Here is a 14,792-nt window from a genome sequence, read left to right as displayed (position 1 = left end):
CAGGGGATATCTAGAGTCTGTCATTTCACTCTGGGTAGGGTCCAGGCATTCCCCTAAGAGTCCAGGCTGAGAGAGCATCCCTCTTTGTGCTATGGACACACAATGACTGTTTGTATTCCAGGGATAGACACTCATCCACTGCTCAAGGCCCCATAGGTTGCCCAGGCCTTCTCGCTGACACTCATATTTGGGGGGGTCCAGATCAGTCCCATGGTAGCCTCCCCGCTGTCAGTCTGGGGTCCAAGAGCTCTCCCCTGTTTGGATCAGCTGTCTCTGCTGGTTTTGCTAGCCCATTCTTTGCCAATTTGCCCATCACTCCTCTCTCATTTTACTTTTTTATTATGTGTGTGTTTGGGGGCACAGGGTGTTAGCCAGAGGGCAACTGAAAGGAGTCGGTTTAGTCTTTTACCACCTGGCTTCAAGGACCTAGGCTAAGATCACCATGATTTGGTGGCAGTCTCACCAGCCAGTCCAAGATTTTATGTAGATACATACAACTGTGTATGAAAGAATGTCGTGAAAATAGAAATGGAGGTGTCCAGGAGAATAAAGGGGAACCGTGCTTCAGGATACGGGTGAGAAAGAATGTGGGTGTATGTCTATAAATATGTTGAACAGACAGTAGAAAAATTTATGGGATCTGGAGGGATGGCTCAAAGGTTCAGAGAACTTGCTGCTCTTCCACAGGACCTTAGTTCAGGCCCTGATACCTATACTGGATAGCCTATAATTCCAGCTCCCGGGGATCTGATGCTCTCTTATGTTCCACTGTGCAGATACCTACAGAATCAAGCAAATTTTAGTGCATACATATACAAAGCATTTTAAATTTCCCTCTTCTCTCATTCCTTACAAGGTTCTGTCCATGTAGGAGGACACTTGTGTGCCATGGCTTGCATGTGGGTCAAGAACACAACTTGGCAGCTGTCCATTCTTTTTTTTTTTTTTTTTTTTTTTTTTTTTCTATATGGATCCGGGGGTAGGGTGTGAATTCAGGTTCATAGGCATGGAACATCATTGTTTACCTGCTGAGCCATCTTTAATTGGACTAGGTTTGGTCGATGTTAATTCCCCCTCTAACTGAACATTATAAATCTAAGCGGGGTTGATGTCCTGTATGTGACAATAGACTGACTATGTAATCTATGTGAATACATATTTTGACATAATTGACACATTTGACAATGTGTAATCCATTTACTTAATACTTAGCCATAAAAAGGAGAGCTGCCAGACTTGAAAATAAAAGCTTAGTAGCCCCCAAACTAACTGCATCAACATACCTAGAGTTCTTAGGATGCCACGTATCAGATATTCAGTATCATTAATGGGGGGATGGGTTCTCTGCTGGTGAAGAAATTGCACCAATGCCCAGCAACTATGTTAACGTCAGTGGTGATTTCTTTTTTGCTTAGCACCTTTAAGATTTTTATTTATGTTATCTATGTATGTGGGTGCAGTGCCTGCAGAGGCTAGAAGAGAGCGATGGAGATGCTTGAGTTACCGTGGTTGTGAGCAATCTAATATGGGTGCTGGGAACCAAATCCAGGTCCTCTAGGAGAACAGCAAATACTCTTACCTTGGGAGCCATCTTTCTAGCCTTGCCTCTGGCCTTTAAAGAGTGATGTACTGTTTGGTTCTCAGTGTTGGCAGTGACTTTAAAGTAAACTAGAGCTGTGACAGCTGCCACCACACCTGAGCAGCGACCATGGGTGTGATGTCCTGTTTTGCCAACTAATGACAGTTCTTCCATGAATGAGTAACTTAGCCTAAAACTGCCTCAATGGCCATGCCATAGACATGTCTGGAGAAGGAAGTAAAAGGCACCAGCAAGATCCTGTCAATCTCATCATGATTTAAGTAATGGTTTCTACAATTACTACACCTCACGACTCTCCTCTCCAATCACAGGACAATTTGACCAGTTAACAACTGACCTTCTTTAGATCATTGACATAAGAGAATCACCCTGCCCCAGGTTTCCAAGTACAAGTCTGTCTACAAAACAACACTCTTAAACTGGTCCCTCTGTGGGCACCTTTGCCTCCACAGGAAGTCAGAGCTATCTGATTGGCATTTGCGATGACATTCTGTTAGGACACACCACTTTTTGGCATGTGTGTGTGTGTGTGTGTCTGTGGATGCACATGTGTATGGAGCTGCAAATGTCTGTGTATACAAGCTTATGGAGGCACAAGCATGACACTGGGCACCTTGCTTGATCCCTCTCCATCTTATATAGGAAGGCGGGGTCCCTCCCTAAATCCAGAGTTTGGCAAGCCAGATATCTGGAGATCCTTTCTCTGCCTCCTTAGTGCCATGTAACCCACCAAGCCTATCTGGATATACATAGGTTCTGGGGATCTGAACTCTAGGTCTCATGCATGCTCTACAGGTCCAACTGCCTAGCACATTTTCCTATTTCTTTGGTCTCCCTCCCTCCCTGCCTGCCTGCCTGCTTGCCTGCCTCCCTCCCTGCCTCTCTCCATCTCTCCCCCTCTCTCCCCCTTCTCTCCCCCTCTCTCCCCCTTCTGTCCCGCTTCCCCCCTCCCCTCCATCTCCTCCCCTCTGTCCATCTCTCCCCCTCCCTCTGTCCATCTCTCCCATTCCTCTCCGTCTGTCCCTCTCCATCCATCCTTCTCTGTCTCTGTCTCTGTCTCTGTCTCTGTCTCTCTCTCTCTGTGTGTATACAAGAGCTCATTCTGAAGCTCAGGCTCACCTAGACTTGTTAAGATCCTTCTGCCTTAGCCTCCTGGATATTAGGATTTCAGTCACATACAACTACACCATGTGGCAACCATATTCATGCACTGTTTGTGGCTTCGCCAGGCAAGCAGGAAGTCATTAGTCACTGAATGAGTGGATTATCTCCAACCTTGGATTCAAGTGTGAACTAACCCATTTGGCATGTGAGCATCACGTTCCAAAGGAGTTCTGTGAGTACAGAGGTCCTGGGCTGACTCCCATTGGTCTCCCTTTTCACAGGAAGGGCTATGACAGAATGACCTGGGTTTTTCTGATGCCCCAGTGTCAGCGATTTCCCATGAGGCCATGGGGCCTCATTCTGGAGTTACACACCTGCCACTCCCACCCATCTCCTGGACATCTCGGACACAGCAGAGTCACAGAGTGGAGAGGAAGCAAGACTCACATCAGCCTTTCTAGTGCACACCTGGAGCTTCTCAAGGCATCACAGAGCTACCTCATGCTTTTCTCTACCACCTTGTTTTCTGCCAGACTGAGACATTTTAGGCTGGTAGTTGAGAGGAGGAGATTGGAGAGTATCACATAACAATCTGGGGTCAACGCACAGGAATCCAATCTGCAGCGACAGACAGTCTGACATAATTTTTTCTCATATCTCCTGGGTAACCCAGAGTAACACACACACTTGACTAAGCTCCTTAGCAACTGGAGGTGTGTGCACACAAATAGATTTCCCTCTCCTTTTCCTTATAGCAGCTGGCCCACACACTTAACCAGCACACCACACCCCCATAGACACAATAGGCTAGTTTTTACATGAAAGAAAATGATGGGATTGTGAGAACACTCAGGGGTAAAGGAGCTTGCCACCAAGACTGAGACCTGAGGTTGACCCCAGGATTCACATGGTGGAAATACAGAACCCATTCCCACAAGTTGTTCTCTCAACACACACATGCTGTGGCATGAGCACGTCCAGGCACAAACACAAAAGAATGAAAGTGATAACTCTTCAGCATGACTTGACAGATGGTCTGAGTCAGCTCTAATTTAGCAAGTTCGCTGTCTGACATAAGCAGTCAAAGCAACTTCCTGAGGTTGCACATTACCTCCTTTTCATCTTGAGACAAGGCCTCACATAGCCTTTGAGGTTGGCCTCAAAATTACTGTTGCTAAGCATGATACTGAGCTTCTGCTTCTCTTGCCTCTACCTCTTGAGCAAGGAGCTTTCAGGTTCAAGCACTATGCTTTCCTTTGTGCAGTGATGGGGACTCAAAGCGACACTTTCTGCATTCTAGACAAGCAATGTCACCAACAGAGCCACATCTGCAGATGCCCCCTACATTACTTTTTCTGAAGACAGGAAGGAGTTTGCAAGGCAAACAAGGCTGACCTCCGAAAATCACCATCCCCCTGACTCAGCCATAGTGGTGCATGTAATATTGTTTTCAGTCAGTTATTTTTTCCATTCATTTACTCAGTGTGCATTTGGAGGCCAGGGGACAAATTCTAGGAGTCATTTCTCCCACGTTCTGGGGACTGAATTCAGGCAACCAGGCTTAGTGGCAAACTACTTCACCCACAGGGCCATCTCACTGGTCCTGTTTTTAATTTTTACAAACACTAAAGTATTTCACTGTGGTGCAGCATTTATACCTTAAAATCTACGATCTGAAACATACAATTTGCTGGTACACAGACTATTCTTTCTCTCAACTCTCCTGGCTCTTCCACTCCCAATGATAGTGTTGACAGATAAGTATGGCCACCCTCCTCCAGAACTTTGCCTTCTTTCCAATCCTCTTAAAATTTTTTTTGCAACTTTCTGGAAATTACTGTGGATTCTCAAGTAAAAGTCACACAGTGATCATTATCTCTGGAGAACACCTCAAAGTTTCTAGGGAGCAGTTTGGGTGTCTCAGGGCTCCACAGGCTAACTTGATGTCATCTTCCTTCATGAGAGTGTTTCCCAGATGGAGGTATTTTAAGTTCCGATTGCTAATGAGGGCCATCCAGAGATACCGGAGACCAGATGCAATCTCTGCATTCTTAAACCTGCAGAAAAGGAAGAGAGAGAGGAGTACAGTCACATCCTAGTTCTCTTTCTCTTACATTGTGGGAAGTTTGTACACTGTGTGAAGATATATCACTGTGACTGGTTTTGTACAGAGTTGAATGGCCCCTAGCTAGTTAGGAGGTATAGGTGGGACTTTTGGGCAGAGAGAAATGAAGTAGGAAATGAATGTAGGTGCACATGAGACACCAACAAAACTTAGAGGGAGTCAGAAATACAAAATGAAACAGGTAAAAAGCCAAGAGGCAAAAAATGTTAATATAAATGGGTCAATTTAAGTTATAAGAGCTAGTTGGACAAGTCTAAGCTAAGTTCAAGCTTTCTTACTGAAGAAGTCTCTGTGCTGTTATTTGGGAGCTGGACTGGAGGGGACAGAAAAAGATTCATTGCACTCTTACCCTTTCAGATTAGCTCTCAAAGCTGCTACTTATTTAATAGCATTTGTTTCTGAGACACAATCTCACACAGCTTTGTAATGGCCTTTAATGCTTGTATTCTCCCCCTACCTCTCAAGTGCTGGGATCACAGCCCTGTGCTAGCTCTCCTGACAGTTACTTTTTTTCTTTTTAGAGACAGGGTCTAATTTATTCCAAGCAGGTCTCAAACTCACTTTGTAGCTGGGTTTCCTCAGCTATGCAGTGTGAAAGGTTTTGTTTGTTTGTTTGTTTTTGGTTTCTACTGCTGTGATAAAATACCATGATGAGAAGCAATTTAGGGAGGAAAGGACCTATTTCATCCTACAGATCATCTAGGGAAGTTAGGGCAGGAAGTCAAGGCATTCATTAGGCTACAAGAACCATACCTGGCTCATCTGACTTTTCCCTGGGTTGGGACGGCAAGTTAAGAAGTGGGCTTTTTGTCTAAAAAGAAGTTGCCATTTATTCTAACCCAGATATACGTCATCTGCAGCAGGCTCTGATTTTTATTATTGTTAGAGCACGGGGCTGCCCCCTCAAAGGTAGCATTTATTACAGAAGGCCAGAACCCACCACCTGAGGACAGGCCACATCCCCAATGCTTGAGGACAGGCCAGCCTCCCCACAGCTCTCACAAGGACAGATCTAAGAAGTCGTCAACTGATGGTACCTGGGTCTTCCAGGCTTGTTACACTTGCTATGTTGAAATTATGTGAAGGGAAACTTCTCACTGCTCCTAAAAGTTGTCCAAAGTCAGACCTTTCCTTTGGTCCAGGGGTTTAATAGAGACTACTCAGGGGGATTTGCTGAGTGAAGTGGTACCTTCTCATTTGACACTACATCACTCCCATGATGGCTTGAGCATTCTCTCTTTCACACCTTTTTTTCCAAGACAGAGTATCTCTGTGTAGCCCTGGCTGTCCTGGAACTTGCTCTACAAGCCAGGATAGCTTTGAACTCAGGGATTCACCTGTCTCTGCCACCTGAGTGCTGGGATTAATATTCACCCTCTTTAAAAGAACAATATTTAATGTGTAGCTGTGTGTTCCTACAAGAGTATATGTGCACCACACATGTACAGGAACCGGAGTAGGTGACAAGAAGGGCTTGGATATCTGGAGTGGGTTATAGAGGTTGTTGAGTCACTGTGTTGGTGCTGGGAACTGAGCCCTAGTCCTCTGCAAGAAGAGCCAGTGCTCTTTACCACTGAGAATCTCTCCACCCTCTGCCTCATTCTCAAAGGCAAACCCCTCCATTTTTAAGGCTCTGTTATGCTTAGATCTCTCTATATACTATTGGTTCTATAAATTCTGCTTTTCCACCTCAAGGCTTTTTTCCTCCACCAACAAACTGCCTCCTCTGAAGGGGATTAAATGGCCAAGTTTCTTTCCCAGACTATTATTTTGGATATATTTAACAATTAGCTGTTCACAGATTTGTACAATATCCACTATCTCAAAGGTATTAGAGAGTGATTAGAGAGAGCTATGTAAACCATGCACCTTGACCTATTGTCTCAAATATTCTATACCTGCCCCCAAGGTTCTCTCATAGTCTTTTACTAACCAACTTCTAGGCATCCTTAAAAACTCACAATAATTAAGCCTACCTCAAACCTCTTTTAAGGGGTCTTTTTTGTCAGTTCCTATCCTGTGTTTCTGGGAACTTGGTTCATGCATCTTTTATAGCATTTATCCTGTTAGGACACACCTCAGGATTGAGAGAGGGACCCTATGCTGGCAAGAGAGGCCATGGGAAGGATTGCTCATGTCAGAACGGATGGCACTTACATCACTCTGTTCTTTCTGGCAGGATTCCTCAGTTTCAGGCACAGTATCTTCATGGCCCATTCGTTCAGGATGCTGTTGCCCAAGTCCAGCTGCTTCAGCTTCGGGTGGGTGCCCAGGACAGAGCAGAAGTCCTCCCAGTACTCTATGATGTGGGCTTACCCTGTGTCCTGTGTCAGCAGGGAGAAAAATGGGGAGATTGAACAGGAGATTTGAAGGGGAGTGACTGCCACAGCAAGGCCACTGGAGGGAGACGAGACTGTATGAGGGTGCAGGACAGCTGAGAAAACAAAACTAGCTCAGTGGATCCTGCCTGGTGCTCTATAGAACCAGGGCTACTTCCACCTCACCAATTCTTCAACATGCCCTAAGAGTATGCCAGCATGATCAGGAGCCTTCATCCCTCCTAGTCACATGCTGACTTAAATTCTAGCACCCCTAGTGGCAAAATGGTGCAGCTATATTGTTATACCATTAGAAAAGATACATTTTTATTTTTAAAATTATATGTGTCATTCTGTGCTTGTGCATGGGCATGTGTGTCTCTGTGTGTCTACATGTGGGTACACACGTGTGTACATGTGCCCATGGAGACCAGGAAAAGGGCATCAAATCTCCCTGGAGCTGGAGTTAGAGGCAATTATGAGCCACCCAATGTGATGCTAGGAACCAAATTCAGGTCCTCTTGAAGAGCAGATAAATGCTCTTTAGTGCTGTGCCATCTCTCTAACCTGGATTTTTTTAAAACTCTGCGGATAATATGATCATTCAATCTCCCTCTTTGATTAGAGATTTCCACTTCCCGGTAGCTATGGCAATCAACTAAATAGAGCAATACAGGACAGCTGGTTATATAGCAGTAGAAATATGGATAATCCTTAGCAACAAATGGAAGGTTACAGGACCTCTGGCCAGGGATTCTAGCTGTTACTTTATCCCCCTCCTTCAGCAGCAAGTGATCTTGAGAGCTGCTAGCATCTATGTGGAAGTAAATGGTTAACTGAAAACATGACTACACCACACAATTTTCCATAAAGCAGTTATTTACATGGGGTGATGCAGTTGCTTTGGGGTCACCCACGTTTCTGTAAATAATCCCAGTAAACTGCTGTATAACCCAATCTACTGTGGTAGAATGGTGGCTCTAGGCTTTTGTTGGGTTCCTACTTGGGTGAGGAGAAGTTGGTTTGCATCTCCCCAGGTAGACTTCACACAGCATGCTGCTGTGGAGAACCATGCACAGGGGCCTCCAGAATTAGAACTGAAGAACACAATAAAGCAGCCCCACATTTATGCATTGTTAGCACACTGGCCTGTCCCTTTAAGACACCCTAAGAAATCCAGATCTCACAGGTCTAAAGAGAGCAGACATGTCTCCCTGCACACATCCCTGAGAAAGTTGCAGCGTGTGCTGTGCTGTGCTGGCTCTTGACTTACAGCCCCTGGCTTGTCCATGCTTGGGGCCATGTGCCTATCCTAAGAGCAATAAGCTGTATGTAGAAATGTATGCCAAGAATGTCATCAACTGTGAAGGTGCTATGGGCTATATCCTTCCCACTCACACCTTTCTCCTTAGGTGGCAGGTAATTACATGTCTTTATGGGTGACAATAGGAAAGAAGGATCATTGAAACAGACAGTTAATGGTTGCACATGTGTGTGCAGACTCAAAAAAAGGTGAAATCCAAGCTACTGAGATGGCTAAGTGAGTTAAAGGCACATGTCACCCATGCTTGGTACCATGAGTTCAAACTCCGAGACCTATGTAGTAGAAGAAGCAGCTCCATTACTGCTGGTTGTCCTCCTCCTAAGCTCCACACATGTGTTGTGACACATTTGTGCATGAACACACACACAGGCACACACAGAGAGACACACAGACAGACACAGAGTGAGAGAGACACACACACGCACATGCAGACACCCAGACATGCACAGACAGACATACACGCACTTACAGACACACAGATACACTAAACAAAGGAATGCAACTAAATGACAATTAATCCCCAAACATGGAGAGAGGTGGAGTCACTAGAGACAGGGAGGATAGGAAGGTAAGCTGTACAAAGGTCACAAAATCTCTATCAAGGGGAAACAATGAAGAGATTATTTGTACTTTATAACTTAACATGTAATGATGATATGTGTTACATATCGAAAAATTGCCAAAATGGTCCTAAAATAACCTGACATGCGATCTGCCTGCATCTGTAACCAGCTTACCAAGATGGGGATGATTTATTTTAAAAATATTCAGTGTTTTTTTTTCGTGTGCATTGCACATCATGTGCCTGAGTGTGATATGTGCATGCAAATGCTGGTGCCTGTGGAGGTCAGAAGGGGGCGCTGGAGCCCCTGGACCTGGAGCTGTAGGCTGTAGACAGTTGTGAGGCACCTCACCTGTGTGCTTGGAACTGAACTCTGGTCCTTTGGAAGAACAGCAATAACATCTGAGCTCTCTCTCCACCCTAGATACTTCATCCATTAATCTATGATTCTATCAGACTTTAGAAACAACAGACCGCCAAGAAACTGCCAATCACCCAGGACTCTTACACTGGGAGAAGGGAAAGGCTGAAGCCTGGCACCAGCCAGAATGGAAGAGATTCTACACAGAGCAGGCCACCTTACTGAGGACACTGGAGGCAAGACCATGAGTCAGTGGTGAGCAGGAATCACACCTCGGGGAGAACTATTCTGATGTAACAAGCCCCCGGACCTTCACTTCTCTCTTTCACTCTCACCTCAGGATACAGAAGATGGACTATGGGGAGGGGAATCAACAGAGACCTACTGACATTTGTTCTTTGTCCTTTTTCCCAATGTGGCCACACTGACCAAATATCCCCTTTATGCATTTTAGTATTAATTTGACCATTCTAGTTGTCTTTTGGTGGAACCTTGCTTGATGCCTCTCCCTCTTGAGTGCTGGCCTTGCCAGTAAGTACCACACCCCACCCAGTCTATACAGCTGGGATTGAACCCCGGGCTTCATTCATGCTAGCCAAGCAAGTCTCCAGAGATCTATCTACCAACTGAATCCCAGAGTCTGACTCAGTGTTTTAAAAGGGGTTACCCAGGAGATCATGATGAACCAGACTTGTGTCAGGTCTTGGTAGTAAGTGAATCATCCTTTAGGAGCCATCTGGTACCCTGAATATTTCTGAACACCATATCTAAACCCACTAACATACAAAATTTGCTAATTGATTTAGGATGAAGATCATGTGATACTCACTGCCAGGGAATAACAGGGCACAGCTCAGTAATCACTTCCATTGAGAAGATGTCTCTGACATCCACTTGGAGCATCTCCATATTCTGACAATGCTGGAGACAATAAGAAGATACTACTAAGTCCATCCTCTGGTTAACCAAAATCCACACTTCTTGGAAGCTTTTCAGAGATGAGCAAACAAATTCTGCATCCTGAGACTCAAAGAGATAGTGGAAGGCATCCAGGACATCTGTCTGGCTAGTGGCATTGGCCTGCTGACCTAGCACAAGGACCCAATGTTGGAGCACCTGCTTTACAGCGGGGCACAGGGGACATCCAAGCAGAACCTCTAGGCTTCTTATCGTGTCCTTGTTCATGAGGCCAAATAAGAAATGGTTCAGCCCGACATGGTGAGTGTTGAAGTGGGTTTGCTTCACCTCTGTGATGCTCCTCAGGTTTTTAAAGAAGAAAAAGGACTGATTCCATTTACCCAGCCCTTCCAAAACATAATGTAAGGCAACACAGAAATCCTGCACGCTAAGGTGAAAGAAAATGTACAACCATTCAGCGCTTTGGTTAACCTGGAGGAGGTTCATGTGAAAGAGGGCTGAGATCTCCGACTCCTTCAGGCCATAGGTCTGCAAGTCATCATCGTAGAACACTGATTTCTTGCTCCACACTCCCTCTGCCGCCATCCTGCACAAACCCATCAGGGTGCCTCGATCTTTCTGATGGAGGCAGCTCCAGGAAGACTCTCTCAGGGTGAGCTGGTGGAACACCAAGGTGGTGTACAAACTGGTAAGAGTCTGGAAGACTGGGGTGTATCTCTCTCCCAGCTGCTCCTGTATCTTCAAGGCCTCACAGACCAGTGAGAACACAGAGGGGACCTAACACTGGTCAGTGAGCCAGTGATTATCTATCACAGAATGGATGACTTGCTTTCTTTGATTGTCACCAGAGAAGTTTTTGAGGAGTAGCTGAGTCCTCCTTGCCATAGACAACCCTTCAACTAGTATGTAGAGGAGGGACATGACCATGGACTTGAGCTTTTGTAAGCCCATATCTCTGGTGGTGACCAAGAGAAAAGACTGGGGTAGGAGAGACTTCTTCAGTAGGCTGCACAGCAGGATGTATATGGGTCACTATTCCTTCCAGTCTTCACAGAGTCTCATGTCCTACTGTAGGAAGTCCAGATTGTCAAAATCATCCATGACAAACAAGAGCCTTTCGGGTTTGGACATGATCTCTATCATTGGAATCTGGGAGTCTGGCCACTCCCTGGAAATCAACTATGCCAAACTACTCTTCTCTGTCCATTTTATCTCTGTAGAAGAGAATAAGAAGGCATAGGAGATGTCTTAGTAGACTTTACCCTGTGCCCAGCCCAGGATGCTACTTCTGACCAAAGCCGACTTTCCAACTCCTGGCTTTCCATGTAAGACAACAGTGTGAGGCTGGACAGTTTTCTGGTATGGCTTAAAAGCCCCAGACAACACTTGCATCTCAGGGTCATCATAGCGTACTTCCACACTCGTTCTGAGTTTCTTTATAATGCACGCCTTATAGACTTGCAGGTCACCTAGATGGTATGAAGTCAGGTAAGACAGCCAAAGAAAAACAAAATTTCAACAAAATCTTATTTTTCATTGAAACCTACACGCATATTTGCAAGACAAGTCTAACAATGGCTTAAAACATCTCAAAATTGAGAGGAGGAAACTAAATCAACTTATAGTAAAGAAGTGAGGGAAGTTTAGGGGGTGAATATATTCCTTGCCTTTAATTGTTCACTACTGTGTGTCTAATGAATCAAATGTGTCCCTCTTCTGCTACAAGTCAGATGGCTAGGCACATATTGTTGCTACTTCAGTACCTGCTTTGAGACAAGACTCTCATATTTGCTAAGTAGCCTACAGTGACTTTAAACTTCTGGTCCTCCTGTTTATGTCCCATCTGCTGGGATTACAGGTGTGTACCAACATGCCCCAATTCATCTGGTGCTGGGGACTAAACCCCATGGCTTTATGCATCCTACGCAAACACTCTACCAACTTGGTTACATTCATGGTCTGGCTTATTCAGAGCAATGTATTTATAATGAGATGCGAGTAGGCTGGACCATCTTTGGCCAGTGAGTTATAGAGATTTGCCTTTCTCCCTATCCCATCATGCCACTACTGTAGTTACAAGTACAATGGCATTATACCCAACTTTTTTCCAAGACACAATTTCTCTGTATAGCCATGACTGTCCTGGATGTACTCTATAGATCAGGCTGCCCTCCAACTCAGATCTGCCCCAACTCTGCCTCCTGTGGGCTGGGATTACAGGCATGGACCACCACTGCCTGGATCATATCCACCATTTTATATGGGTTTGGGAGTTACACATGGAAGGCTGACATTCCACCTTGAGATCTTGGTCTCTATTTGCCAAATTGGACCCATGCAATATCCTCATATTGAACATTAGCCTAACTAATGGATTTAGGGTTTCCTGCAGAGCCAAAATCAGTATGGAGATTCCTCAGAAAAATTGGAGTAAACCTACCACAAGACCCAGCAACTCCACTCTTAGGCATATATCCAAAAGATGCCCATTCATACAACGAAGATTTCTGTTCCACTATGTTCATAGCAGCTTTATTTGTAATTGCCAGAACTTGGAAACAACCTAGGTGTCCCTCAACCGAAGAGTGGATAGAGAAAATGTGGTACATCTACACAATGGAGTACTATTCAGCAGAAATAATAATGGAATCATGAGATTCACAGGCAAATGGATGACACTAGAAGAAACCATCCTGAGTGAGGTAACCCAGTCACAAAAAGAGAAACATGGCATGCACTCTCTCATATATGGATTTTAGACATAGATCTGGGGAGTGCCAGGATACAATCCTATGGCCAGAGAGTCTGGGAAACAGAAAATTCATTTATGGCTGATCGAAGAAGAGGCAGACTCCCTCGGTTAAGTACTGAGCTGAACTCAAGAAAGCCAGTAACAGAGAAGGAGGACTGATGATCAAAGGGATTAAGACTGGGCTGGTTTAACCCCCAGAAACAGCTGACCAGACAAAGGTTAACTGTTAAATCCCAGGCATCAGCCTGGGAATCCAGCATGGGACTGATCAAGACCCCCTGAATCTGGGTGTCAGTGAGGAGGCCTAGGTAATCTATTGAGCCTTGGGCAGCAGATCAGTACCCATCCCAAGTATATACACGACTTTGGACTCCCATAGAACGATGTGAGGTGCACTCTCACCCTGAACTCTTGTGGATGGGTCTAGGCCCTGCCCTATATGAAATGACAGACTATGGACACCCCCATGGAGGGCCTCACCCTCCCTGTGGGAATGAGGGGATAAGGGGGGGTTGGGGGGAGGGCACGGGAGAATGGGAGGGAAAGGGAGAGGGACCTGGAACTGACTTGTGAAGCAACCTTGTTTCTTATCTAAATTTAAACTGGAAAATAAAATAAAAAATATTATTTTATTAATAAAAGAAAGGGTTGGTTCTTTGAGGAAATCAACAAGATAGACAAACCTTATCCAAACTTATGAAACAATGAGGGTGAATATGCAAATTAACAAAATCAGATATGAAAAGTGGGACATAACAATGGACACTGAAGAAATCCAGAGAATCATCAGGTCATACTTTGAAAAGCTGTATTCTACAAAATTCAGAAACTTAAAGGAAATGGAAAATTTTCAGGTAGATGTCACTTGCCAAAATTAAATCAAGAATGGATAAGCCATTTAAATAAAACTATAACCCCAAAGGAAATAGAAGCAATTTTCAAAATTCTCTAAAAAACAAAAACAAAAACAAAAATGGGTTTAGATGGCCTCAGTGCAGAATTTTACAAGACATTCAAAGAGCAGCTTATACCAATTTGACTCAAAATTTTGTATGCAAAAGAAACAGAAGGGTCTTTGCCAAACTCTTTTTCTGAGGCTTCAATAACCTTGATAAACAATCCACACCAAGACACAACTAAGAAAGAACTTCAGACCAATATCCCTCATGAACATTGGTGCAAAAATACTTACTAAAATACTGGCCAATCGGATCCAAGATCACATAAGAATACTCATCCCACCATGATCAAGTAGGTTTCACTCCAGGGATGCAGAGATGGTTCAAGACACGAAAACCCATCAATGTAATCCACCATTTAAACAAGCCAAGAAACAAAAATCACATGATAATTTCACTAGATGCTGAAAAAGCCTTTGACAAAAACCAACTCGCCTTCATGATAAAGGTACCAATTCGATTTGGAATAATAGGAACACACACAATATAATAAAAGCTATAGACTTCAAACCAAGTGCTGACATCAAACTAAATGGAGGCACTTTTGTTTGGGGTGTGTCCTACGGTTGGTTGTCCATACTCTGTGTGTGTGTGTGTGTGTGTGTGTGTGTGTGTGTACGTGTGTCAGCGGGTCCATGTAAACATTCAAGTGCATATATGAGGACCTGATGTTGACTTTTGGTGTCTTTCTCAATCACTGTCTTCCTTTATTTTTAAAGATGTATCAACTATTTTCTATCCATCTAATCTATTTGCTGGATTTTCCAGA

The 14,792-nt window shown here is 44.5% G+C and overlaps 1 pseudogene; it reads right to left on the bottom strand.

Annotated features, from left to right (window-relative positions):
- LOC101829298 overlaps window positions 1-14,792 on the bottom strand; it is a 34,695-nt pseudogene that overhangs the window by 18,495 nt on the left and 1,408 nt on the right.

This window comes from Mesocricetus auratus, unplaced genomic scaffold (assembly GCF_017639785.1).
Source record: "Mesocricetus auratus isolate SY011 unplaced genomic scaffold, BCM_Maur_2.0 Super-Scaffold_100057, whole genome shotgun sequence".
Taxonomy (NCBI): Eukaryota; Metazoa; Chordata; class Mammalia; order Rodentia; family Cricetidae; genus Mesocricetus; species Mesocricetus auratus.
This window is presented reverse-complemented; position numbering and strand designations above follow the sequence as displayed.